This window comes from Triturus cristatus, chromosome 3_1 (assembly GCF_964204655.1).
Source record: "Triturus cristatus chromosome 3_1, aTriCri1.1, whole genome shotgun sequence".
Taxonomy (NCBI): Eukaryota; Metazoa; Chordata; class Amphibia; order Caudata; family Salamandridae; genus Triturus; species Triturus cristatus.
In genome coordinates this window covers 242,054,679-242,079,974 of record NC_140583.1, presented here as the reverse complement: position 1 = coordinate 242,079,974, position 25,296 = coordinate 242,054,679, and the positions used below count along the sequence as shown (strand labels likewise).

The window sequence follows — 25,296 nt, the reverse complement described above, 5'->3', positions numbered from 1 at the left end:
TGTTTGAAAGCAATAAAAGAGCTGCACACTTAAAATGAAAATATTAAAATATTATTTACATTTAAACTTGTAGATCGTTTCACAATCTAACGGTCTAACAAGTTAGTGTACCTGCCTGATATTCAGTAACCATGAAAGTGTTAAAAGTAAAATTTAGCAGACCTCAATAGCTTATTGAAGAAATACTCCCTTTTTGCTCCATAATTTGCAGAAGGCTACAAATGTCACTCATGATGTACTGCATCTTGAAATTAGTCAATAGAGCAAACGGCAAGAATCGTTGTGGGCAGAAAATAAGCACTGTAATCATGACATAACTGGGGTCAGTGATTTATGGATTTCAATATAGTTGTAGCTGCATATGATTGAAAATTTACTAGGTCACTAGTGCACCAAAAAAATGTATTCGCAGGCATCTTTTGAAATGTGCAACAAAATAAAAACCTCTGAACCTGTTTTGACTCGGTGCAGACTCCTTGGATGACCTGCCAGCCGAGCGAGTCTAATTTAAATGCAAATGTCTCGCAAACTTTTGTATTGAAGCGCCCATTTAAACATACAGACGGTCCGCAGTGATGTCATCTGGGAATGTTCTAAGCCGTGCTGACGGGTATAATAACAAGCATTGGAGTGAAAGTGATCGCGATCAAGCGCGGCGGAGGAAAGACACATGGCTGCGCGCGTGCACGCTCGCGTGAACGCAAGCGTTAGGCCAGCGAGGTAGCACTTTAAAAACCCGTACACTAAATGTCTCGGCCAGACAAGCACATGCGCTGGATCAGGCGAGACCTAAAAAACAACTGCAGGGTACCACAGAAGGCTGTGTTCATGATAATTTAAGTCTGTGCATAGTTTGGAATTAACTGATGAAACGGTGGTAGGCATTGAGGTGGGTGCAAGGCGGTCTGAGTGAATGAGTGAGAGTTTGCAATGCAGTTTATGTCCGGCATTGGTGGACTATTACATGGTCTACTGAAAGTGGGGAGGAGGAGTTCAGGACATGATTTGTCCGGGGCCCTCACCAGGTTACATAGACCGATTTTTATTTCACTTATTTACCCATATTTGCATTGACCATTCATCAGAGACTACATGCACGACCTGCGAGGAGGAAGAGCAGTGCCATGTGATGAGTATTTACATAAGTGTAACTGTCCTAGTCTTTGAAAAAATGTAAGGACCTATCCAGAGTTGTGTGGGAGATGCAGTGGTTAATCCCCCCCCCCTCTTGAAAAATCAAGCTCTAAGTATGGAAATAGAGAAAACAATGAACCTGAGTATTGTAAGTAAGGGAAAAGCGTTTTTTTAACCTTCGCTCAGGGGTTGATTTTAGTCGTGTACTTTCTTAGATCATTATCAGTCATTTGCGGATATAAGGGTTGATGTGAATATGGACGAAAGGGCTGTGAAGATGGCATTTCTCTCCTACATTTTGCTCACTGCAGTTGTTCCATGATTCCTTCTTAGTAAATTATCCGCTGAGGATTTTGAAATGCTATTGGACTCTTCCACATCCTCAGTACCACGATTCCCTAGAACTATGTTGTACAACTCCAGTGTAGTTACACTTAGTTTGCTGTTGCGTCCCTGTTACAACAATTAAAGGTTTTGGTTTTGCCAGTGGACAGTGAAGTGACAGTATGAAAGAATGCTGCCTGCATGTTACATAGCATCTTCTGCATCGTGGATTCCATTCTTAAATGTGGAGGTACAGAGGAGTGCAGCAGATGGAAATAGCAGCAAGCTATATGTTAGGAATAATTAAATTGTAGACCAGAAGCTGCTGTCCCTCATTCTTTGCCATTGGTGATGACGATGGGTTAGGCACATCTCCTATCAGTAAAATAGAAAAAAGACTATTTGATGGAGCGTAAAGAAGAAACTGAAGGAAATGAGGATCGTCATGAACAAGTAAACTTCTTGGACATGAATAGAATAAAATAGCTTCAATAGAAATAAAGTGGGTCACCGGAATGCAAAATTTGTGTTAGATAGTGGTGCAACATGCATCATAATGTGTGTCTAAATGCAAAAAAAATTGTATACAAGCCATTACTCGTACCATCATCTATAAATGTGTTTCATTGTGGCATAAGAAAAGCAGTAAAACATGGGAAAATGTAAAGACACCATCACATATAGAACAGCTCGGTTAGAAGAAAAGCATGTTTTAAGAGGAGATGTTCATGCATCATGTTTAAGTATTGTGATGGCGCAAATAATGGGGCTTGTAGCCATGATCTATAATAGAACAGATCACCCAAAATACAAAGAGTTTCCAAAATTAATACAGGTTTTGGCAAGGACTTTGGCACTCTGATAACCTTGTGCATAAAAGAAGCTATTCGTTCAGTAGCTCAAAATCATCGAATGATACCAATTTACTTAGTTGCTCAAGTAGAGGTTGATATTCAGAATTTGTTACAGCAAGATTTCCTAGGATCAGTTGTTGGACAGACACCATGGATTTTTTCCATTGTATTGATCCCAAAGAAAGGAACAAACTAGATTCGTATCTGAGTAGATATGCGTCAACCCAATTTAGTGAGAGAACGAGAACGCCAACTTGGTCCAATTTTGGTAAACATGATCATTTGTTTGACTGGAGCTACAATATTCTCAAAATTAGACTATTGCAAGGGTTTTTTTTATTTTTTTATGTCCTCATTTTGCAATACTTGTGTCAGGTTTTGATATAGGAGACCAGTGCTGCCATTTCGGTTTTCCTAGGCCAACAACTCAGAGTTTTTTCAACTGAGAGTTTTTCCTTGCAACTGGAAACCTGTTTATTACCTAGGCACAACGGGGGAGACCAATAGCCCTTAATTGTTTGGAGTATTGCCAGGAATAAAATCATTGGACTTGATTTTGGTCACAAGAATTATAAAAAAGCTCCCATATTTCCCAAAAGTTATATTTTTTGCTAGGTCTTCCACTTCTGTCCAATTTGTTTACTCTACCAATTGATTTCCACCAGTCTAAATGGTTGGGTGGTGTAGTACAAACCCAGTTAATACATATTTCTCTACGTGCCAAAAGGATTAATACAAAAAGTAAATTCTCTTGTTTTAAGCCTAAGTTGTTTATATTTACCTCTGTTTTATAAATCCCAAAAAACACTAGTTCCATACTTACAGAAATTTGTTGACCGAAGAGATCCGTCAGTGTCTTACCAACTTTTATCCAGAAATCTTCGAGCTGGGGGCACTGCCAGAACATATGGATATCGTCCGCCTTATCTTCACCGCATTTTGGGCATTTTTTCACTTGTTGGCTTTTGAACTTTGAAAGTCTCTTTGGCGTCCAATAGGCTCTGTGAATGGTGAAAATGTGATTTCTCCTTAATGCGGCGGACTGGATAATACCCCAACATTTCCCCATTGATACTTGCCATATGTTCAGGAGATCTATGGTCGGCAGTGAAGTTCCCCAGGTCGAATCTGGAGTCGTAAAGTTTTCTTCTCCCGCTGTTATTAGAGACCAGTACCACAATGAAACTTGTTTTTTCTGGGGACCAACTCCGAGCATTGTGAGTTCCAGTTGCTGGTTGCCCTTAAGTGGTTCTGTTATTGAGTTTATCCAGCTTGATAGTTGGTAGTATTTGAACTTTGATAGATGAGTCTCTGTGATATCAGTCAACAGGTCCCAACCAATTAGTGTGCCATTTGGGATTAGTTCTCCCCAGTTCAGGATACCTGCTCTCCTTAACGGTAAGGCCAGTTGATCTTTAAGGCAATCCGGAGTCCCGGGGGAGTCCCAGAGTGGAGCATATTGACTATAGTAGGGGATTTTTATGGTTTTCCTGATTTGCAGCCATAGCTTAGCTGCCGACAGGAGGATTTTCAGTTTTTAATCTTTTTGAAGAATTTTTGGTGGCCAAATTTATATAGGAAATATCCCCCTGTGTCTACCATCGCTTGTAGGTGTGGTGGATATACCTCATAATTTTGTAAGAGTATCCTAGTATGCTTAAATTGGAAGGCCTTACAATATTCTAATATGTCTGGACTTGCTATGCCACCTTGGATTTTTGTTCTTCTGAGTTTTTTCCAGGCTATTCTCGGGCATTTGGATTTCCATATAAAGCCGTTTAATTCTCCCTGTAATTTAAGTATGGAAGATTTGTTAAACTCTAGGGGGATTGCACTAAATATGAAGGTGAATTTTGGGAGGATAGCCATCTTAATGATTTTGGATCTACCTAGAAATGTTAAGGGGAGTCCACTCCATGTTCTCAGGAGTTTCCTTACTTCTGTTAAAATTTATTTGTGGAAGTACATCTAGATCCTTGACTATATCCAACCCAAGGTATCTGATCTTTGATTTCACCAGCTGCGAGTTACTCCTAGTATTCCACTCCAGGATTTCTGATTTTGTTTGGTTTGTTTGGTAGCCTGAGATGTTTCCGAAGTCTTTTATCATTTGTTCAATTTCAGGATTTGCTTCAGCGAAGTTGTTGGTGAAGATCATTAGGTCATCGGCATACAGTGCAACTTTTTTTGTCCAATTTTTGTAGCAAAAAGGTTTTATCCTTGGGTTATTTCTAATGGATAGAGCAAGGGGTTCTATATATAAGTTGAAGAGAAGGGGAGAGAGCGGACAGCCTTGTCTGGTGCCTCTTTTGATGAAATTGTTTTCCGACAGGCGATCATTTACTAAAATTTTTGCTGAAGGGGAGCTATAGATATTTCTTATAGCCTCCAGGAAATTGACCCCTAGTTTAAATTTCTCTAGGACAGCATGTAGGAAGACCCAGTTGACTCTGTCAAAGGCTTTAGCTGCGTCTAATGTTATAACAGAAAGGGGCACCTTTTGTTGGACTGAGATATCTATTGCTCCAATGAGTTGGTGGGTGAGGTCTTGTAACTGTCTGCCTTTTACGAAACCTTTTTGGTCTTCGTGGATGATACTCTCTGCGCATTTACTCAACCTCTTTGTGAGAATCTGAGTATAGATTTTATAATAACAGTTTAAAAGTGATATGGGTCTGTAAGATTCGCATTTACTAGAGTTTTTATCTGGTTTTAGGATTAGTGTTATTGTTGCTTCATCCCATGAGGCTGGTTGTTTTTTTTTTTCCACTAAGATATCGTTCAAGAGGGATGTTAGGTGGGGTAATAGTGGTTCTTGAAGAGATATGTAGAATTCATTTGGAATGGAATCTGGGCCTGCCGCTTTTGCTTTTTTAAGATCTTTTAATACTTGAGTGACTTCCTCTTCGGAGATTCCTTCGTTTAGCTCTATGTTCTGGGCTGAGGTGATACTCGGGAGGTTTAGATTTTCTAAATGCCTGTCAATCTGAGCTTTTGAAGGAAAGCAGTCTTCTGAATAGAGGCCCCCAAAGAATTGCCCAAATTCCTCCTTAATGGTTGTTTCATCTAAGGTTTTTTCAGGGGGATTCCCTACTAATAGTTCTTTGATTTTATTTCTGGATTGATCCGATTTTATTTTCCACGCGAGTAGCTTACCACATCCTTCACCATATTCATGATGGGCAAGTTTACTCGTCTCCCACTTTTCTTTTACCCTCGCCTCCAAATGGTCTCTTAGGGATGTTTCTTTCTCCTTCCTCTCCTGGTTAAGGGACCTGATTATTGGGTCAGGGTTGGTCCTATGGAGCTGTATGTCAATCGCTCTTATTTCTCCTTCTAAATTATTTAGCAATTGTCTCGCAATTTTATTTTTATAGGCAGCGAAACTCTTGATGATACCCCTCACCACAGCCTTGTATGCATCCCATACTACCTGACTACTCACTCCTTCACTATTCTGTTCAAAGAACTGGGTAGTTTCTAGTTTTAGATGATTTATAAATGCTTGATCTAAAAAGAGGGATCTATCAACCGTCCATCTCTTGTGGGTGGGTAACTGTTCTAACTTCAAGTCCATTTTAACTGCTGAGTGATCCGAGAGATGTGCCGGTAAATGTTCCACTTTTTCTACCTTTGCGGCTACAGTACTATCAAGGAGGAAAAAGTCAATTCTAGAAGAGTGACCCAATCTTTTATTTTGAAAAGTAAACCTTATTGATTGATCCCCTTTAAGGCACCATATATCCCTTAACCCTAGGTCTTTCATTGATATTCTCAACCATTCTCTCATTTTCGGGAGAGAAATGCCTTTTCTAACTGGGGTTCTGTCCATTTTCGGATCAATGATAATGTTGAAGTCTCCCCCCCCCCAGATTATGGGTGATGTAAAATCTAGTAGCTGTGTGTATAGGTTTTGGAGGGGTTCTGGGTCATCTAAGTTGGGGCCATAGTATCCCACTATAGTGAATGGTTTTTGGTGTAGGATTACTTCTACTATTGCCCATCTTCCCTTGTTATCTACCCTCGAAGAAATTATTCTAATATTCAAGGATTTTTTGAAGATAATTGCCACGCCTTTGATGTTACATGCCTGGTTTGTACAAACCGAAGTATCTATCCACCTTAAATTTTTGGTGGAAGCTTCCCATTCTTGTTTTAGCAGATGGGTTTCTTGCAAAATTAAAATTTCGCATGTCGAGTTTTTAAGGTACTCGAATATAGATTTTCTCCGCTTTTGTGTTCTTAAGCCATTAACATTCCAAGATAGAATACTAGTCTTTTCATACTTGGCCATTTTTTCCTTCGACCTTAGTTATTATGACAAACTGAATGCAGCACTGGCTTTCTCCGATCTTTCTAAGCCATGCACCTTGAGGACCAATTGTATATGATTTTTTCCCTAATTTGCGCCCCACCCTAGTGTAATCATTTTTTATATTTTGTTTTTTGTGTTTCCTCACTTGTGCCCACCCATGGGGGACCTCCCTTTTTCCTTTAATGGGCCTCATATAAGCCCTGTTCATGCTCCTTGGCTCCGGACTTAAAATGTATTCGTACATTGGGAATCTGCTGTTTCTATTGCTTCTTAAGGGTTCTTCATTTTATCCATTAAAAGGATGACCTCTCTGGGTTCCCTTATGTTGTACATCTTATTTAGCCACATAATTCTCAGACTGGCTGGGAAACGCATCTGCACGGTGGCCCCTAGGGCCTTTAGTTGAGGCATCAGCTGGCCTAGCTCCCATTGTCTGTCCTGCGTGGCCTTCGAAATATCTGAGCGAATTTTATATGCCCAGTCGTTACTTCTGAGATTGCCTTTTTCAGGGCCTCTGACAGTAGTCTCTCTTTAAGGGTGTAGGATTTAAAGTTTACTAAGATCTTTCTCGGGTTCTTTTTAAGCTTGTTTCTCCCAAAAGGGTCCCGATGTACTCTTTGAATGTCTTCTGCTAAGTTCTCAGATTTGACTATTGCAAGGGTTACCATAAGTTGAAATTAGACCAACATCTCAGTACATTACTAAGTTCCCAACTCATAGGATTATTTCAGTAGAAAAGACAAACATTTTGAAAATCTTCAGCTGCTGAAATTTTTTCAGCAAATTGCAAGAAAAGTAATAAGATCTGTGAAGAACTGCTTTAATTGCAGCAATGACCACAAAGAACACGGTCAAGCACTTGACGGTAGCAAGTGTTTGTCAAGCAGGTTTACCTTTAATAACGGCAAATGTGAATTTGACAAAACAGAGCTGGGTTTTTTTGGACACTTTTAGTCAAAAAAAGGAATGCGTCCTGATCAGTCAAATAGGTTCAATATGTAATACTCCTGTCCAAACTGATGTTTCGCAAGTACTTTTTTTTTATAAGGTATGGCAAGCTACTGTTCATGTTATGTACCTCAGTTTGCAACAATCAGTGCATCTATAAAGGAACTAACAAAATAGGACAAAGTTTTAGTTGGTGACAAGAATGAGAAGACACTTTCAACAAAATAAAAGGAAAAAAAGACGACAGCAGAAAATGTGGCCCATTTTGATTCAGGTTTATGCACTGAATTGACTGTAGATGAGAGCCCAGTTGGATTGGGAACAATTTTAGCACAACACAAACCAGGAGAAGATTAATCAAGACACATGAGACCAGACGTACGACAATTGAGTTTAGCGTATCGTAAATTGCACTAAATTGCGACTTCCTAAACTTAATCGCAAACAGTGTCTCATACACTGTTTGCGATTCCCAATGGGGTCGCAAATTGCCTGCCTCATAAATATTAATGAGGCTGTCGTAATTTGCGACCCACTTGGGTCTGGCTAGCACTCCTAGGGATGGTGGCCTGCTTTGGTCAGCAGACCACCATGTCTGTGACTGCTTTTTTAGGTCTCGCCTGAGCCAGCGCGCATGTGCTACTCTGCGTGGCTTCTAGTAAGGGCTTCCAACTCAGACCACACGCTCGTGCGTGTGTTTTTTTTTGTTGTTGATCAACGCTATTGCCCTTTGCGTGCGTCTTTCTAAGAAAGCACTCAATTGGGGCAAAGGCGGATGCAAAGGTGCATGTCCCACCTTTGCATCCGCCTACGGCTTGCGAGAGCAAGCATCGGCGCCATCTGTTTCCAATTATCGCACCCGCGCCTCACGTTTTGCGTTAATTGTAAACAGATGGCAGTCGCGCTGGCACTGGCTTTCCCCCCCTTTCAGAGCGATTAAGGCTGTGGTTATTTTTTTTTATTCTTTACTATTCTCATCTCACCTTAATATGAGCACCAGTTACTTTACACATGGGCACATTTAGCAGCGACCCACTTGATTGCATCAGAGCCCGGCGCTTGTTATGTCATGTTCCGAGTTCAAAGTCAAAACATCTTGTATTCGCACTGGATCCACGTCTAGTTCCTTTACCTTATATTCTGCCTCTGATTCTACTGTGCCGCTCTTGCACCTGTTAATGGGTCATGATGCAAGGAGATGGCATAATTGATCCTTGCATTCTGGAAACGGTTCGCATGTTCTGGTCAGAGCTCCAATTCTTAAGTTCTGGCACCGCCGTTGATTCTTAGGTTCAGACACTTCACTGAAGCTGTATTTTTCTGGCACCCATGTTCTGTTTCTGTGGCCTTTTCCAGTAGCTCTTGGTCAGGCGAATGTCGTAGTTTTAGACTAGTGTTCGCGCTGTGATCTGACTCAACTTTTTTCCTGACCAGCTCTAATTCAATATTGCTCACAGAGTCCCACCGCTTCTTTAGTTACCAAAGCAACCAACAAGCAGAACCGCAGTGCGCCAGCGCAATTTACTGCCGGTTTCGGTCGCCTGACTCCTATCAACTTCACTTCCGGTCGAAAGAACGTCTCTGAGGCCAGTAAGTAGAACAGAGGTACATATACTACTAGAACACCAACTCTACGGTAACAGTGGCAGTATTGTGCACCAGCTGTGCTTTGGCTACGACAGCTTAAGTTCCGAATACCTAATTTCACTATAGAGTAATCGGACTTCGGTAACGGGAACAATACTTGCTGGTGCTACCGCTTTTTCCCTCGCAGTTCTATGTAGGCCGGGCCGGGTGCGCTGGAGAACGATAAATGAGCACCAGATTATGTTAAACGAGCAGATTTTTTTAGGCATATCAACTCTTTGTCAGTAGTAGAACGTGCTACAGAAACGTAATTTCAGTTACTGATTTGCCCAGAATCACGGTATGTTGTGGCGATGCCGGAACTTGAACCTGGATCCCGAGTCCCAAAGTTGGCAACTCAGCCGACTAGGCCTCGTCTCCTCTGTACAAGTATGGGTGGGCGGCTGTGGGTTCAAATATATATTTATTATTTCGTAGTTTAGTCATAAACATTTAAATTGTGGTTGGTCTGTAGACAAACAGAGTAATTGCATATTACAACTTGTGGCCAGTGGCACTTTTATTACATGCAGGAAGCTGTTCTGAATCGAAAGACGCAACTTGCTTTCCCTTTTGTCATCGACAAACACATTAACCCTCTCGTTCTATGTCAAAACTCTGTAGTAAGCTGGCCACCAATCTAAAGCTTTCGCCTTGGTGGTGGCATTTAACATGGCTTTGCTGGTTAGTAAATGGCACAACTCCATTCAACATGGCGCAGAATAGCTCGGCACCCATAGGCGACAAGCGCACTATTGTCCGTGTAAAACCCAACATGGCGACTAAAACCAAACAGTGGGTGGCACCCCCTGTCACTCGGTGTAAGCTCCATGGGCAGAGCATAGCAATCGCTCCCTAATTTGTTGAAGGGATAAACGATCAGCTGTGATTCAAGGAGGCGTGGTTGAGATCAGTTGGCGATGGAAAGCACCAATAGTTACTGAAATATAATATAGTGGGCGGGGCATGTAACAAAGGCTCAGAGCTTGTTCAGGTGGTGCCCTCGTTATACCGTTTAAGGGTCGGGCGTGTGGTAGCAGTGGCAGGTGAGTGTGCGGGGCTAGAAGCGAGTGAGCTATCACACCTTCGTCCGATATGTCTTTCTAGTTGATATCTGTTTCTTCTAAAATGATGGCAGAGTGGGTTCTTTTGAGGCACAATGGAGACCACATCCCTGTTGGAAAGCAGTTTGGAGGAGGGCTTTATTCTCTTGAAAGGAGAGGCATATCTGGCACCTCACACTCGATGGGAGGACGCCGTTCTCTTTTCAATCATATTTAGTTAAGCGAACGACTTTAATAATGAATTTGACCATCCTCCTGGGAATGATTGCCCACCCCCCTAAAATAGTTTACATTTCATTCACTTGAATGGGGCCAGCTTCATACAAATTTGTTATTTATTAAGAGGGCAATACAATGCGCAGACTGAGCCAACGAGAAAGGGTGGCCGGGATTTGTACAAATGGATGAAAATATAAGCTCAACGCAGGGAAGTAACAAATGACGACAAGCACTGGCATAGCCAATGGGTCTTGCTTTGAAGTGTGAAACATTTCTGGTGATGGACTTATTTGGAGATGCAGCAGAATGACACCCTCCTTTATATTAGAGAGCCTGAGACCAACCTCTCCCCGGTTCTGAGGGAAGTGGTGCGTTACGGCGAATTCACCAGCCTCCGCATTAACTGGATCAAATACGCAATTTTCCCACTCACGTCTGCATTGGGGTCCATTGAGCCAGAGTTCCCGCTTCAGTGGAAGACTGACTATGTGCGGTATTTGGGTATTCAGATACACACTAACTCCGAAGCTGTGTTAACTGACCACTACGATAGGGCGATTGCGAAACTGGAGGATGATGTCGGCAGATGGGTGCATCCCTAATGGGCTGCATCGCGTTCATGACCATGGTGGTCCTCCCTCGATTCTTGTTTTGTAATATACCAATGGTTCCCCCCTGCTCCATTCTTTAAACGCATCAGGTCTCTGTTCAATTAGCCTGGGCCGGGAAACCACTTCGGGTTCGATGGGACATTCTGACGATCCCATTCTCCATGGGTGGCCTTGGTGCTCCTGACATGGAACTGTATTACTATGCGCGCAATGTCTGCCTGCATTTTATTGGTTGCATCAACACATCCCCCCCCTCCTCATCTACACATTGAGAAGGTCGCAGCTGCGCCCTCCCCACTGGCTGCATTCCTGTTTCGATCCCACATAGAAGTGCTGGCATGGTATAATATTTTGAAGCGACAGGTGGCTTCTATCCTATATTCTCCACTTGCTCCAGTTGAAGTGTTATCGGTTACCAGTGCTTACTGAGCCAGAGGTTCAGCAGGCACTTTCGGCACTTGACATTCTCCATATATGTGACCTCTTTGAGGATGGAGCGATACGGGGATGGGAAGACTTGGTTTCGGACGGGCGGGAAGTCACCCCTCTGGCGTTGTTCCACTATTATAAGGTTAGACATGCCCTCCACGATATGTTGGGAGACGAATTTGTTGAACCGCCGGAAGTTACTCCCTTCACTCATCTTTTGCAGGCAAAGTCTCCCCGGAAGATAATCTCCAGCATTTGCACTCTTGTCCAGGACTAAAGCAAAAACCACTTTACTAAAGCCAGGCTCGACTGGCAAACGACCTAGACATAGTATTAGACGATGACACCTGGCGTTACTTTTGTGAGGCTACACGTCGCGTTTCTCTGAATGGACGACACCGTCATATACATTTCAAATTTATGAACGGAGTATATTCTACCCCAATCCGCTTACATAAATACAGCCTTCGAGACACGGCAAAATGCGAGAGATGTAGTATGGATCCTGCGGGATTCATCCACATGGCATGGCTTTGTCCAGACGTAGCCAATTTTTGGATAGCTATTTTTCAGAAACTTAGCAATGTTACTGGGGTCCCCCTGAATCCGGACCCATTGTTGGCTCTACTGGGCTTTTCCAAACATATACACAGAGGTGTTAGGCACCTAGTTGAGATGGGATTATTGATAGGTAAACGGGTGGTTGCAATACACTGGGCCAGAGTGTTCTGGGGTTTGTAGTTTTAAGTTTAACATTGTTAGCATTGCCATCAGAATTGCAGCACGCAAAGGGCTATTGCGTAATAAAGCCAGAACTGTTTGAAAGTGTCACACATGACATGAAACCAAGTGACATGTAAGTAATATCTTTTTGTTGTTTTTTTTTTTTAAACAGTTTTATATAGTGCGAACTTGACCTGGTATCAGGTATCGGAGCGCTTTACATAGCCACCCACAAACAAAGAGGTAGAGAAAGAAGCGGCCAGCTCAGAATAGGCAAATGTAAAGTGTAAAGGGGAGCACACATACTCTGAAAAACTGCCCTCACCCACAACAAGTTGTGGCATGCTTCATCATTGGGCTGCTAACAACGCCTCTGCGCAGACCAACGCTAGAGGCGGAGCAATAGGGAGGGGAAAACAATACAACAGTGATACAAACATACAAAAAAGGCAGGATCCTATAGTGCAGAAATAATGAATATTAAAACTGGCCCAGGGATATCTCAATAATACTTTTATTCCTGGATTCCCTACTCAGACTAAAATGGTATATATAATACTATATATACCCAACTTAATAAGGGCCTGGGATTTGTCCCTACGAACATCATGGACCGTTTCAAGGTGCGCCAGGAACTTTCTGATTTTTTTAGATCAGTGAGACTCAATGTCTTCTTTTTAGATCAAGAAGATAGAACAGAGCAAAGAGGGGACACTAACTTTCGCCCGAAATCAACATTCACACCCATGAATTCAGTACTACCTAATGAAGTCATGACTTTTGAAAGAGCTGTCGTTTATGATATAGACAAGTTAGGCGATAACCAGAAATACCCTTTTAGGAACATCACGAGAGAAGAGAGAAGCTCTGGATGTTTTAAAGAAAAATCAACATATAACTATCAAACCCGCCGACAAGGGGGGAGCGATAGTTATTCAGTTGAAGGAAGTGTACGAGCATGAGTGTAGGAGACTTCTTGGAGACGAGAGAAATTACAAGATCCTTTTGAGTGACCCTACCCCAGGATTAAAAAGAGATATGGGAATGATCATAGAGGAAGCCCTTAATAACGAATGGATAACAGAACATGAGGCGGGTTTCCTAATGAAGAAAGACCCTGTGACACCAGCATTTTATACTCTACCGAAGGTACATAAAGCCACTAGACCACCACCAGGGAGACCAATTGTGGCAGGTATAAACTCCATTATGGAGCCCCTGTCACAATTTTGTGACTTCTTCTTTAAGCCTTTGGTTCAGAATAGTAGGGCATACCTAAAAGACACTACTGAAGTTCTCAATCTCTTGACTGACCTGGCCTTCGACCCTGTGGAGGAATATTTGGTGGGATTGGACATAGAATCCCTGTACACCAATATTCCCCAACAAGAAACTTTAAGTATGATTGAGGAGCTCCTCTTCAACTTAGATTGGCAGTATCAGACCCCGAGACCTTTCATTTTACATCTTGCTGAGCTAGCCCTCACTCGAAATTTCTTTGAGTTTGATGGAGTGCTGTATTTACAAACTCATGGCACTTCGATGGGGAGTGCGTTTGCACCCAGTCTAGCGGGTCTGTATGTCGCAACATTTGAGCAAAAATACATCTTTAGCTCTGATAACCCATGGATTAACAATATACGCATCTGGAAACGTTTTATAGATGACGTCCTCCTCATTTGGAGGGGGAATGAGACATCTATAAAATAATTTTTGCAATGGCTTAATGCACAAAATCAATTTCTACACTTCACTAACACCATCACAAAGGACAGTCTCCCCTTTTTGGATTTGGTCATTTCTCCAAAGGAGGGTAAATTATCTACGAAGGTCCAACATAAGACTACGGACAAGAATGGACTTCTGCACTTTGGGTGTTTTCACCCCAGAGCCCTGCGGGAAAACCTACCGGTGGGTCAGTTCTTACGTCTTCGCAGGAACTGCTCTGAACCGGATGAATTCAAGGCAGAGGCAGCACACTTAACAGAAAAATTAGATGTGAGGGGCTATCCTAAACAGATTATCAGACGAGCCCGTAAGCGTGCTTGGTATTGCCCTAGAGAGGCATTGCTAACCAAAGTTGAAAAACCAACAAGCAATAAAATAGTATGTGTGACCACCTTCAACACATCTTCCACGGCCATCAAACGTATCATCTTAAAACATTGGCGTATTTTAAACTCGAGTGGTTTGCATCTTGAAAAACCCCTCTTTGCCTTTAGGAGGGGCCAAAATCTCAAGGACCACTTGGTTCATTCTCGTCCACAGAATAGCACCCGGGAGGCTCCCCGGGCTGTTGGATTTTTAACACCAGTCATGGGGCACACACAATGTGGGGCGTGTGACGTCTGTTCCCTTACCAGGAATACAAAAGAAGTTGACGTTGGTCTTAAATACCCGTGGCAGCAGCGAGTACATACCAACTGTAACTCGTCGAATGTGATCTACATGATCAAGTGTCCCTGTAATTTGATTTATATAGGGATGACATGTAGGAAAGTGAAGGTGAGGATCATGGAGCATAGAAGTAACATCAGGTGCTCCAAAACTAATACACGTCTCACATTGCATTTTGCGGAAAAAGGGCACACTATACAGGACATATATTGGACTGTCTTGGACAAACCTGTTATTAAACCAACAACGAGGGATCCCTCACGATTCCTCTTCTTGCGTGAGCAGAAATGGGTATATCGTACAAAGAGTCATGAATTGGGGCTCAATGACGATATACCGTGGTCTGCCCTAGGCAGGAAATGATCCTGGCAACCTATTTCTAATGATGAAGGGTCCTGTGAGATTCTTGGAGTTCTGTAATTAGAATACCCTATTGATAATGACTGGGATACTGGGACTATCGGCCTCACACTAGATATGGGCATTATCAGTATTAATGAAAAACTGTTCATATGTAATATGTGAAGGATGGGGGAATTCCCTAGGTATAGGTGTAGAACTCTGTATGATGAAACTTATAAACGAGTGTGGCCCTCCGGTGCACATAAGAGTGCATTAGTTTTGGCTGATAACTCGGATCACTAATCAATCGGTTTATAGCTGGAGCTCTGACGTGTGGGCATCGCGTGCTGAACCTTGGGAAAAGATTGAGGTTAGAGGTCGAGCCCGTTGAGGAGTATTTCACAATTTGGATGATGAGAGGTGTGATGTGATACACGCACGCACGCATCATGTGTCTTGGCCGTGAGTTTAGCGTTCTAGCCCTTTGTGGAAGATTTCGCTACTTGGATGATGTGATGCGTGCTGCGTCATACGCACGCACGCATCATGTGACTTTGCCGGGAATGTTGAAATGGCAGAGGATGTGGTAGGGAGAGACAACTACGCGGCACTTGGAGGGACGAAATACGTTGGAGGCGTATCACTCTTGATGAAGTAAGGGAGATTTTTTACTTGGGGGTGATGGGAGAATTACCCCAGGAAGACTATTCTCCAACTTGCATGCGAGTACATAATTTAGAGACTCGCGAATGTAACCTTAGACAAGAAGGGGTCTGGCAGAAGGCGGGCACTTCTTTGCACTTAACATGAGAGTGATATACGTGCGGGGCGCTACGTGAAACTGTTTGTTTCCACATCCCCTTTTACGAACCCCCGGGGGGGGCGTTTAGCACTCTGAACATGATCATTATCCTACACTTAGAAGAGAGTCAATACCTACTCTGTGCCAATAGATGAAGGATAACTACTGTTTAACATGGGGGTGATATATGTGCCTGGCCCAACCTTGATGCATTGTTCGCACTTCCCCATTTGTATAACCGGGGTTTGGAGTGTTGTGAGCTTGACACTTCATATAGAATAAATTCAGCTCGAAATCTAGATACTGTGGAAACTTTAATCCTAATAGAGCAGACACTAGCGGAGGCAAATATTAATTGTAGGATGGTGTATATTCTGTGATTTCCCTTCTACAGTGTTTGACTAGAGGGTCGCTCTCTACTCCAGTGCCTGTTCCAGCAACTTGCTTAATAAACTCTGGTAAGAAGTGGGACAGGTGGCATATGACATGATATGTTTTTACAAGAATGATAAATGACTATCTTTGATTGGGAGAGTTACAACTAGATTACTCCTAATGGCACATTGGCGTTTGGATATGTTTGCACTCACTCGTTTCCAGCACGTTATCTTTTTGTGTGTGAAGTTTACAATTTTCATTTTAATGGATATGAGGCACAAACTATGTGTCTCTGGATATACCATTGGAAGGGTACATATATTAAAAAAATGTTTTGCCTGTACAAGTATGATGGCGGATTTCGCTTCACATATGTATATAACTAGACTGGCCACACCAATTAGGTATTTGGCAATTGTTTTTGTTAGTTTGTGAGCACACATCTTAAAAGACTGTTCCTGCTTTTGGCCACACCAATTAGGTATTTGGCAATTGTTTTTGTTAGTTTGTGAGCACACATCTTAAAAGACTGTTCCTGCTTTTGTTTGTATAGTTATTGGTGTATCACTTTTTCTTTCAGTTCCTATTTTTGAGAGAGTGAGTTACAACAAAGACTCCAGACCTACAGGTGGAGTATATACCCACTAGTGAGTGGGGGGCAAGAGGGGTTTGAAAAAGGCATAGGGATCTAACTTGTCCTGAGGAATGCCGGAAATTTGTCTTGAACCGGCAGAAACATGTTGACCGCTATGCAGAATGGAGGGGTGGTGAGGTCTTAATTTACTCATTCCACCACTGTCCATTGGGTATATATAGTATTATATATACCATTTTAGTCTGACTAGGGAATCCAGAAATAAAAGTATTATTGAGATATCCCTGGGCCAGTTTTAATATTCATTATTTCTGCACTATAGGATCCTGCCTTTTTTGTATGTTTGTATCACTGTTGTATTGTTTTCCCCTCCCTATTGCTCCGCCTCTAGCGTTGGTCTGCGCAGAGGCGTTGTTAGCAGCCCAATGATGAAGCATGCCACAACTTGTTGTGGGTGAGGGCAGTTTTTTCAGAGTATGTGTGATCCCCTTTACACTTTACATTTGCCTATTCTGAGCTGGCCGCTTCTTTCTCTACCTCTTTGTTTGTGGGTGACTATATTCTTGAGGAGGACGAGGTAGGGTTCTTTTTCCTTCTCCCCCTTCTTTTCATTGTGAGTACACCGCTTTACATAGCACCAGTTGTGTTACATGAGGACACATTCATTTTTGTTGGGCACGGCACAGTTTGTTAGTTTGTACTGCAATGTTGGATTCTAGTTCACTGTATTTTTCAGGCAAGTTACCTCTTTTTTTCCAGCCAGTTCGCTTCCTCTTCCTGTTCTCCTGTTTAAACTAAAATGGTTTCTGTCAAATTGTACTATACTGGCACTCGTAACCTGGTAGGGTAACGGGCATAAGACTTTTTCGTCTAATGTATTAAGGAACTAATGTGCTAATCTTTACTTGGCCTTCATGTGTATAAAAATAGTCAAGTATTTGCAAAGTTCTTAGTTATTCAGTCTCATTAATTTCCCTTTCAGCTTATTTAAAGAAGCCCCTTTTTAGGTCTCGGCCTGGCGAAAGCAGCGCATGCGCTGCTCTGCTATGCAGAGGCTTCTTGGAATCAATACGGATTCTGAAGCCATGTCTCCGCCTTCAGCTTTGATTTGTGCACGTCATTTGGCATCACGAATTATGCCAAAGGCAGTGCAATGATTGCACCGAAGGCATGTCAAGCCCTCATTGTTGCCACCCTGTCTCCTTTTAGCCACACCTAGCGGGATTGGATCTCTTGCCGGCGGCTTGACACAGTAGGTTCATTATTAGCTTTCAGCACTTTTTTTCTTTTTAAACAATTGCGTGTGCCACCACCGATCCTTCATGGGAGAAGCACAAAGTGAAACTCACGTTGAGCACATGACGTCGTACTGCAAGGACTGTAGCAATGCTTCGCTACCCCTCAATCCCTGTATGTTTATGTGCATCTCCTTTTCTGATCGAATTAATCACTGGCTTCGCTAGTGCCACATCTTTAGTAACTACCATGCGAAGGTCAGGCAGCACGCCACATTGTCGGATTTGAGTTGTACGTTTATTTCATATTGACTAAATAGCCTGCTCCCTCTCGTCCGTGTTGCAGAGAACCCAAGGTATACAATAGATTTGCCTGCCATTGACTATAACAGTCTCTCTGATGGTGACTATGCTTCCGCACGTGTCACGGCGTCTGCAGGCTTGTTATAGGACTTGTGCCCTGCACCAGACCCCTCCCCTCGACTGCCACTGCAGGCATAAGTGCAGCCCTCTGTCACATCCCAGACCAACTTTTTGGCCCCTCTGAAAATGTTTGTCACTACCCATGCTGTAGAGAAACCTGTTGGATTTGCAAGCTGGTGAGTGGTCTTCGAGGGTCGGACCGCCTACATTTCACACCATCAGTCTACATTTTGAGTCCCCCCTCGCCTTCAACTCATCTTATCACTAAAGGCTCCTCGAGGGGACTTCATTTTTAGGTCTTGCCAATTTGTAGCACTGATTTAAAGCCATTTATGAATCACACGCAGTCAATCACAGCGTCTGTGACTGACTCCCAGATTTATCTTTGTGTCACCAGTAGAAGTGATCGATGCTTCACAGCTGGCAGGTCTTCTCAGAGGAAAGTACGCTGATGAGCTAAAATTGAATTGTGCTAAAACTAAACTGCTGATTCCTGCTTCTCGTCCCCGGATCCCACTCTCGGATCTCATCCCAGATCCTTTCACTCCCCCCGCCCCCCTACCCCCTTCCTCAGATTTTCAGCACATGCATTACGACAGAAGCGAGGGCATTGGTCTCAAGGAAACCAAGCCATATTCCGCTCCAGGCACCTCCACCGTGCACTTAATTCAAGGTGTCACATCGAACCTGCGCTGTGATTTGGGTAGCTGAAATTACCAAAATATTAAAAACTGCACAAGTGCCTATCATATTATCAAAGAAGTCATTTCATATACCATCCTTAAACTGTTATTCATGTGCTTTGAATCACAAATTTAACTCTTTGAGTTCAGAGGCACTGATGTTATGGTCTGTGAAAGGATGAAAGGCTGCACCCTCTTCAGATTACACACATACTTGACGACTTGTGCATTAACTCGCTGAGTTATCTCAGTGTTTCACAGATTCGCCACTGAGATCATGAATGTGGAGCCAGTAGGGAAACATGGTGGATTATCAGCCAGATGAGTGGTCCTCGAGCATCAGCCCTCCTACATCTTACACTTGCAATGTCTACTTTCTTGAGTCCATTTCCATTTAGCAACTTTATTTAGGCATTTGTTCCATACAAGTTTACAAATCATCAGTGACCAAGCAGCAAGGATAAAAAAATAAAACATATGCTGTATTCAAAGTGCATCGGATTGTCACAGCCACAGTTATTTGGATATATCAGTGCACGACAATAAGAACAAATCTAAAACAAGCATTAAAAATGCAATAGGTCTCTCCTTTCATTAAGATAAAGCCATTTGCTATGCTATACAATACCATTAGCAAAGCAAATGGCTTTAACTTAATCAAAAGTGAGACCTATTGTATTTTCAGTGCTTGTTTTTAGTAGTTAATAATTTACTTGCATGTTATTTAATGTTGGGTTATTAGGAAAGTCAGCCTCCTGTTTAGTACCTCCCCTGGAATGGCAACATGGAAATGTTCGATTCAGCAGAACTGAACGATGGATGAGAATTTATACCATGTTCACTAAAAGAATGCATGTATCCTTATTAAAATAATGATCTAGCACATCCTATGGGTGAGGCTTGCTGATTAGTTGTACTTCACCGGTCAGTGGCATCTGTACAGTCATTCTTAATACTCTTCTTGACCCCCATTGAACTTTGTCTGGGCTCTGCAGGTACTGCACAAAATTAGTTTATCTTGGATATTGCTTTGGACGACTGGTTTCTTTTCATGAAGGACTCCTTGTCCGCACCTATATCCAGTGCTCAGTATTGTAACAGAGTAAATGCTGTGTCCTGAAGTTTTGCTAAGAATCCTGTGGCTGGCACAATCGAAGATCAGGGTGCCAAATACAGAGGCTGGGTAGTCTTGATTCCACCTATCGCCTCTTTATTCCTACACCAAGCACTTCCTGCCTCTTTATCTCACTCTTTGTGGTTCTTTTTAGATCTCGCCTGGCTTTAGCAGCGCGCACGCACTGCTCTCGCCATGTGAAGGCCTCTTGGAATAAATACGGTTTCTGAAGATTTCAGGAGCGGACTTGAAGCCCCGCTCATATTTTTAATTCGCTGGCGTCATCCTCCATTTTAAACCGTGGCACACGATTGGAATGGAGGCATCTTGGTCCTTCCTTGTTACCGCTCTGTCCACTTTTGGTCCAGCCCACCGGGACTGGATGTTTTACTTGCAGTGTTACACCTTCGGCATTGTGTACTCTGTGAGCACTATCTTCTTTCAGATGCTCAACAGCCTCATCGCTGGCCGGCTGCGGTGCATGTTGCTTGCTGTCCAGAGGTGCACTGTGAGCGTCTGTTCTTGTTTTACAGTGGCTGCTTTCAGTGCTGAGGAATCTACCACCATGTTGAAACAGGACAGTTGGGATCTCTCTGCATATGTTGGACAAGGCATTTAAGGAGCATGCTCTACATCACTTGCAATGGTAGATACTTTGGCTCTCATACGTGCATAGTTGGGACGTGTTCATGTCGACTACATGAATGCACTGTTATGATCTGCTGTCATGCAGTCCTTTGTGGGGTTTACACCTCCATAGTTTGGCAGTGATTTAAGACGATTGCTTTGGGTAGGTTACCTTGAGTTTGCTGACGTCTCTAATTATGCCAGAGTAACTTTACTTAGATGGCAATTGCACGACAAGATTAATTGTATAAAACGAGGCTCTCCAACATACTGGATTGAGTGTGCTTCCCCCTGTGTTTCAGTTGAAAGTAAACTGGCCCACGTTCTCAGGCTGCAGTTTGCACGCTTCCTCTGTGGAGGCTTTGGCAAACCATTATACTATCCAGTTACCCGTCGTTGTTTTCCTTCACTTTTATCTTGTTCCTGTGGGGTAGTTGGGTTAATCCGATAGTTTCTCCCGTTGCTGTCCTCTTCGTGACCTGAAGTTGGCCCGAATTCCTCAGCGGCATGAATTCCGAAGGAGGCCTGTTCCTTTTAGAGCCTCACCCCTGCTTCTTAAATAACAGCCGCGCCGTGTAAAGCGAGGCCTGGTGGGCAGGGATAGCTGGAAAGTCGCTTCTGCCTGAAGCAAGAGGCATGGTGTTACGTCTGGATATTTGTATTGAGGAAATGGCTGCCGGAGCCCTTTTTTGTGATAAATATGTTGTCTGTGGCGCCAATGGCCCTCTTAAGGTGTGCTCCCCAAATACACAGTAATATCAGGCTACAGCAGACCTCCCAGGTCTGGTTGGAAAGAATTCCCCTATCTCTACACCATGATGCTGCTCTGGGTGTTTTCCTGCTACTGCGCAGATACCATTCATGTATCTCTGCCCCCTCCCCCCTGCCTGGCATGTGTAAATGGAGCCCGAGGTATGTATAGTGTGTAAATCTCCTGCCGATGTTCTTGTTTTACACTGGCTACACCCTCTCAATTGTATTTTTTAAAATATTTCTTTAATGAGCGCGGCACCCACTAGGGACACGACTCTCACTTTATTCATAATTTTGCGGCGTCCACTTGAGGGACAAGGTGCTCTGTTTTTTTATTTTTTTTACTTTAAAACTGAGCACGACGCCGCTTGAAGGACACTGCGCTTGGTTTATTTATATAATTCTTAACTTCAATACTGAGTGCAGGGCCCGCTTCAAGGACACCGTGCTCAGTGTTAAAGGTAGAAAAGAAAATAACCGAGCGCGGTGTCCTTCAAGCGGCACCGCGCTCAGTTTTAAACGTAAGCGTTTGCAATGCAATTGGACGGATTGCATTGCAAATGCTTGTCTTTATTTGGAAATCAGCCGTGTGACCAGTGCTGATACTGTGACCCCAGCATGGGATTCAATTAAAAGTGCAATTTTATCGATAACAGCTATGGCCTCCGAAAACAAGTAGTAAAAATGCAATAGGTCTCGCCTTTTATTAAGTTAAAGCCATTAGCTTTGCTATAAAATACCATTAGCAAAGCAAATGGCTTTAACTTAATCAAGGGTGAGACCTATTGCATTTTCAATGCTTGTTTATCCCTTTGTCTCTTTTTTTTTTTTTTTTTTAGGTCTCGCCTTGCTATCGCGTAAGCGATCGCAAAGCGAGACTATTGTAAGGGGCTCCCAAAAGTGCTCCGAAAAGCGGATTGCATGGCGTGCACGCGCACAATCACGCGCATCGTGCCGCCATGCAATCCGTTTGGCATCGCACTTCAAAGGGTCTGCTCCCCCGCCTGGAATGCGCTCCCCCGCCCCGCCAAGCGCGCGCGCCACGCTCCGCCTGGCTTGTCTTGTTCTACTTTGAAGTTCTACAAATTACCTACCTTGCTATCATAGATCACAACCTCTCGTGCCTTATCCCAGTAATACTTCATCTGTTCCAGCCCTGTTCATCCCTCGATCCAGTTCCTTTTTGCCAGGAAGTCTCACTAATGCTGCCATCGAAATGTTAATTAAATTTACCATAAAGGAAACTGAAGTAAATGCACGGAATGCTTCCCCTCAGAGCAGCAGGCTTAACCTAATAACCAATTAACCGCTGGATTTAACCACTATCCCTGTGGTTCACAAGTACCATGCTACTTACCATAAAGCGCTTCAAGCCCCTTCAACGGTAGCGAAGCTCTAAACAAATGCATTTACTACAAAATAAGTTACCTTCCCCAGGATCCGAACCCGTGACCTGCAAGACACCCCCAGCTCTGTAGCAGGGGACTTAACTACGAGCCATGGGGTGACAGACAACCTGTGACATGCACCACACGCGCAGACCAGTGCAGCAGGAGGTGCATTAACCACCCGGGTTAACTCACAACCACTACGAGCGGTTTATAAGGTGATCCTGCAGAGGGGAGGGAGAGAGTCTCTCTCTCTCTCCCTCCATCCCTCTCTCTCTCTTTTCCCCCTCTGTCGCTCTCGTTCTTTCTGTTTCTCTTTCTCTCCCTCCCTCCCTCCTCTCTCTTCCTTTCTCTCCCCCTCTCCTTCTTTCTCCCCCTCTCTTTCTTTGTCTTTTTCTCTATCTCTCTCCCTCTCGCCTCTCCTCTCTCTCTCTTCTGTCTCTCTTCTGTCTCTCTTCTGTCTCTCTTCTCTCTCTCTTCTGTCTCTCTTCTCTCTCTTCTCTCTCTCTCTTCTCTCTCTCTCTTCTCTCTCTCTTCTCTCTCTCTCTCCTCTCTCTCTCTCCTCTCTCTCTCTCTCTCTCTCTTCTCCTCTCTCTCTCTTCTCTCTCTCTCTTCTCTTCTCTCTCTCTCTTCTCTTCTCTCTCTCTCTTCTCTCTCTTCTCTCTCTTCCCTCTCTTCCCTCTCTTCTCTCTCTTCCTCTTCTCTTCTCTTCTCTTCTCTCTCTTCCTCTTCTCTTCTCCCCCCGCCTCTCCTCTTTTCCCCCCTCGGACCATTTATCCACCTGAGGTAGGTAAGATTAGTATGGTTGAGTTCTGTAGTAGTAACTCCTGCTATTGAAAACGCTGTGAAGCTATTAGAAATAATGCATAGAAAAATGTATGTCCGCCAGTGTGTGCAGTGCACCACAACGCTGCCAACACAAAGCCCGGTGACCACTGCTCCCTAAAGCTTTGCACTTCGCAGAAAGGATGCCCTCTTCCGCCTGACCCTTTCTGCTGACCACTTTCCGCCCCCTGAAGCCACAGCTGCACTGAGGGATAGTGAGTTATCTATAATTCATAGCGCCTCCCTGCAGCCTCCGGGTGCATGCACGTGAGTGCAGATGTCGGGTTTGCTCTCACGAGGACTTCCGAGGGTGTTCACTCTGCTGCTGAATTGCTCTCCTAGGCACAAGCTAGCGCCCCAAGGCCCTCAGTACGAGTGAAGAGCTACATTCGGGCAAGGCACAAGCCCTAAAACAAGCATTTGCAATGCAATAGGTCTCGCATTTACGCGGGTTTGAGCTATTGACATTGCAAATGACAATCCCTTTTATTTTTGTTTTCATTTTTAAAAACCTAACTAAAAGGCATTGTCATTTACAATGCCAATACCTTAAACTTGTGTAAATGCGTGACCTATTGCATTGCAAATGCTTGTTTTTCTTCTTTCTCTGCATCAGTCTGTTGGAAAAATATGTGTTGGTCCTGAAAAAAGATTGCCAGTGTGACCTGCCTGCACCCACTAGCTCAAACTTCAAGATCCTGGACTTCTTTCCTTAATACTGCATGGAACTAGCCATAGATTAACAATTCCACAGTATGTGGCGTAGTTTGGTATCTAAATTTTATGTCAGTCCGACTCTCGATATTACACTTTTGAAACGCTGACAGATTTTTTGGCGTGTTAATAGTTACATTCAGTTGAACTATTTGGTATGTGTGACCTCTCCCTCTTATTCCGTTCATCATTTTTGCTATTTGACCAAAAAGGCGAGATAGTGCATGGCTACATATTTATCAGATATTTGTAAATGTCAATAGAAATGCATAGCATTTATGTGGAGGCCATTTTGAGTTTTGATGTAACGGGAACTTGAATATTACATGCAAAAGTCAGATGGGCTTGATGACAGACTTGGAATAACCACAAAGTTGAATTTAAATTATTTTGCAATCTCTTGGGGGAGATGTCAGCCAAATGTTTAGACATTTTCCTACTGGCTGCTTCTGTTATATGGAGATGTTGATTTTTGGCCAGCACAATAGTAAGGGCATGATGCGTCTCTCACTGGCACAGCCATTTGAAAGCTATTTTGGTGCTGCGGCCTTCTCTCTCTAAAACTAGGTTCCATTGGTGTACCATCAAATTTGACAGTCTGATACCCAAAGAGGTATACAGACTCTGGTAATTACCACTAGTTCACGACTTGCTGTGACCGCCTTACTTTCTCTTATTGGATTTCCCTTCCGTAGTAGGTTGGTCATCCAGGGGTCTTATGCCACTGCAAGTACAGGTGTGTAGACCCACACTAAAGGAATCTGCTTCATTAT

The 25,296-nt window shown here is 43.3% G+C and overlaps 1 protein-coding gene across 4 annotated transcripts in view; it reads left to right on the top strand.

Moving 5' to 3' along the window:
• GTF2A2 (general transcription factor IIA subunit 2) overlaps positions 1 to 25,296 on the top strand; it is a 347,399-nt gene that overhangs the window by 43,638 nt on the left and 278,465 nt on the right. The window lies entirely within an intron of this gene.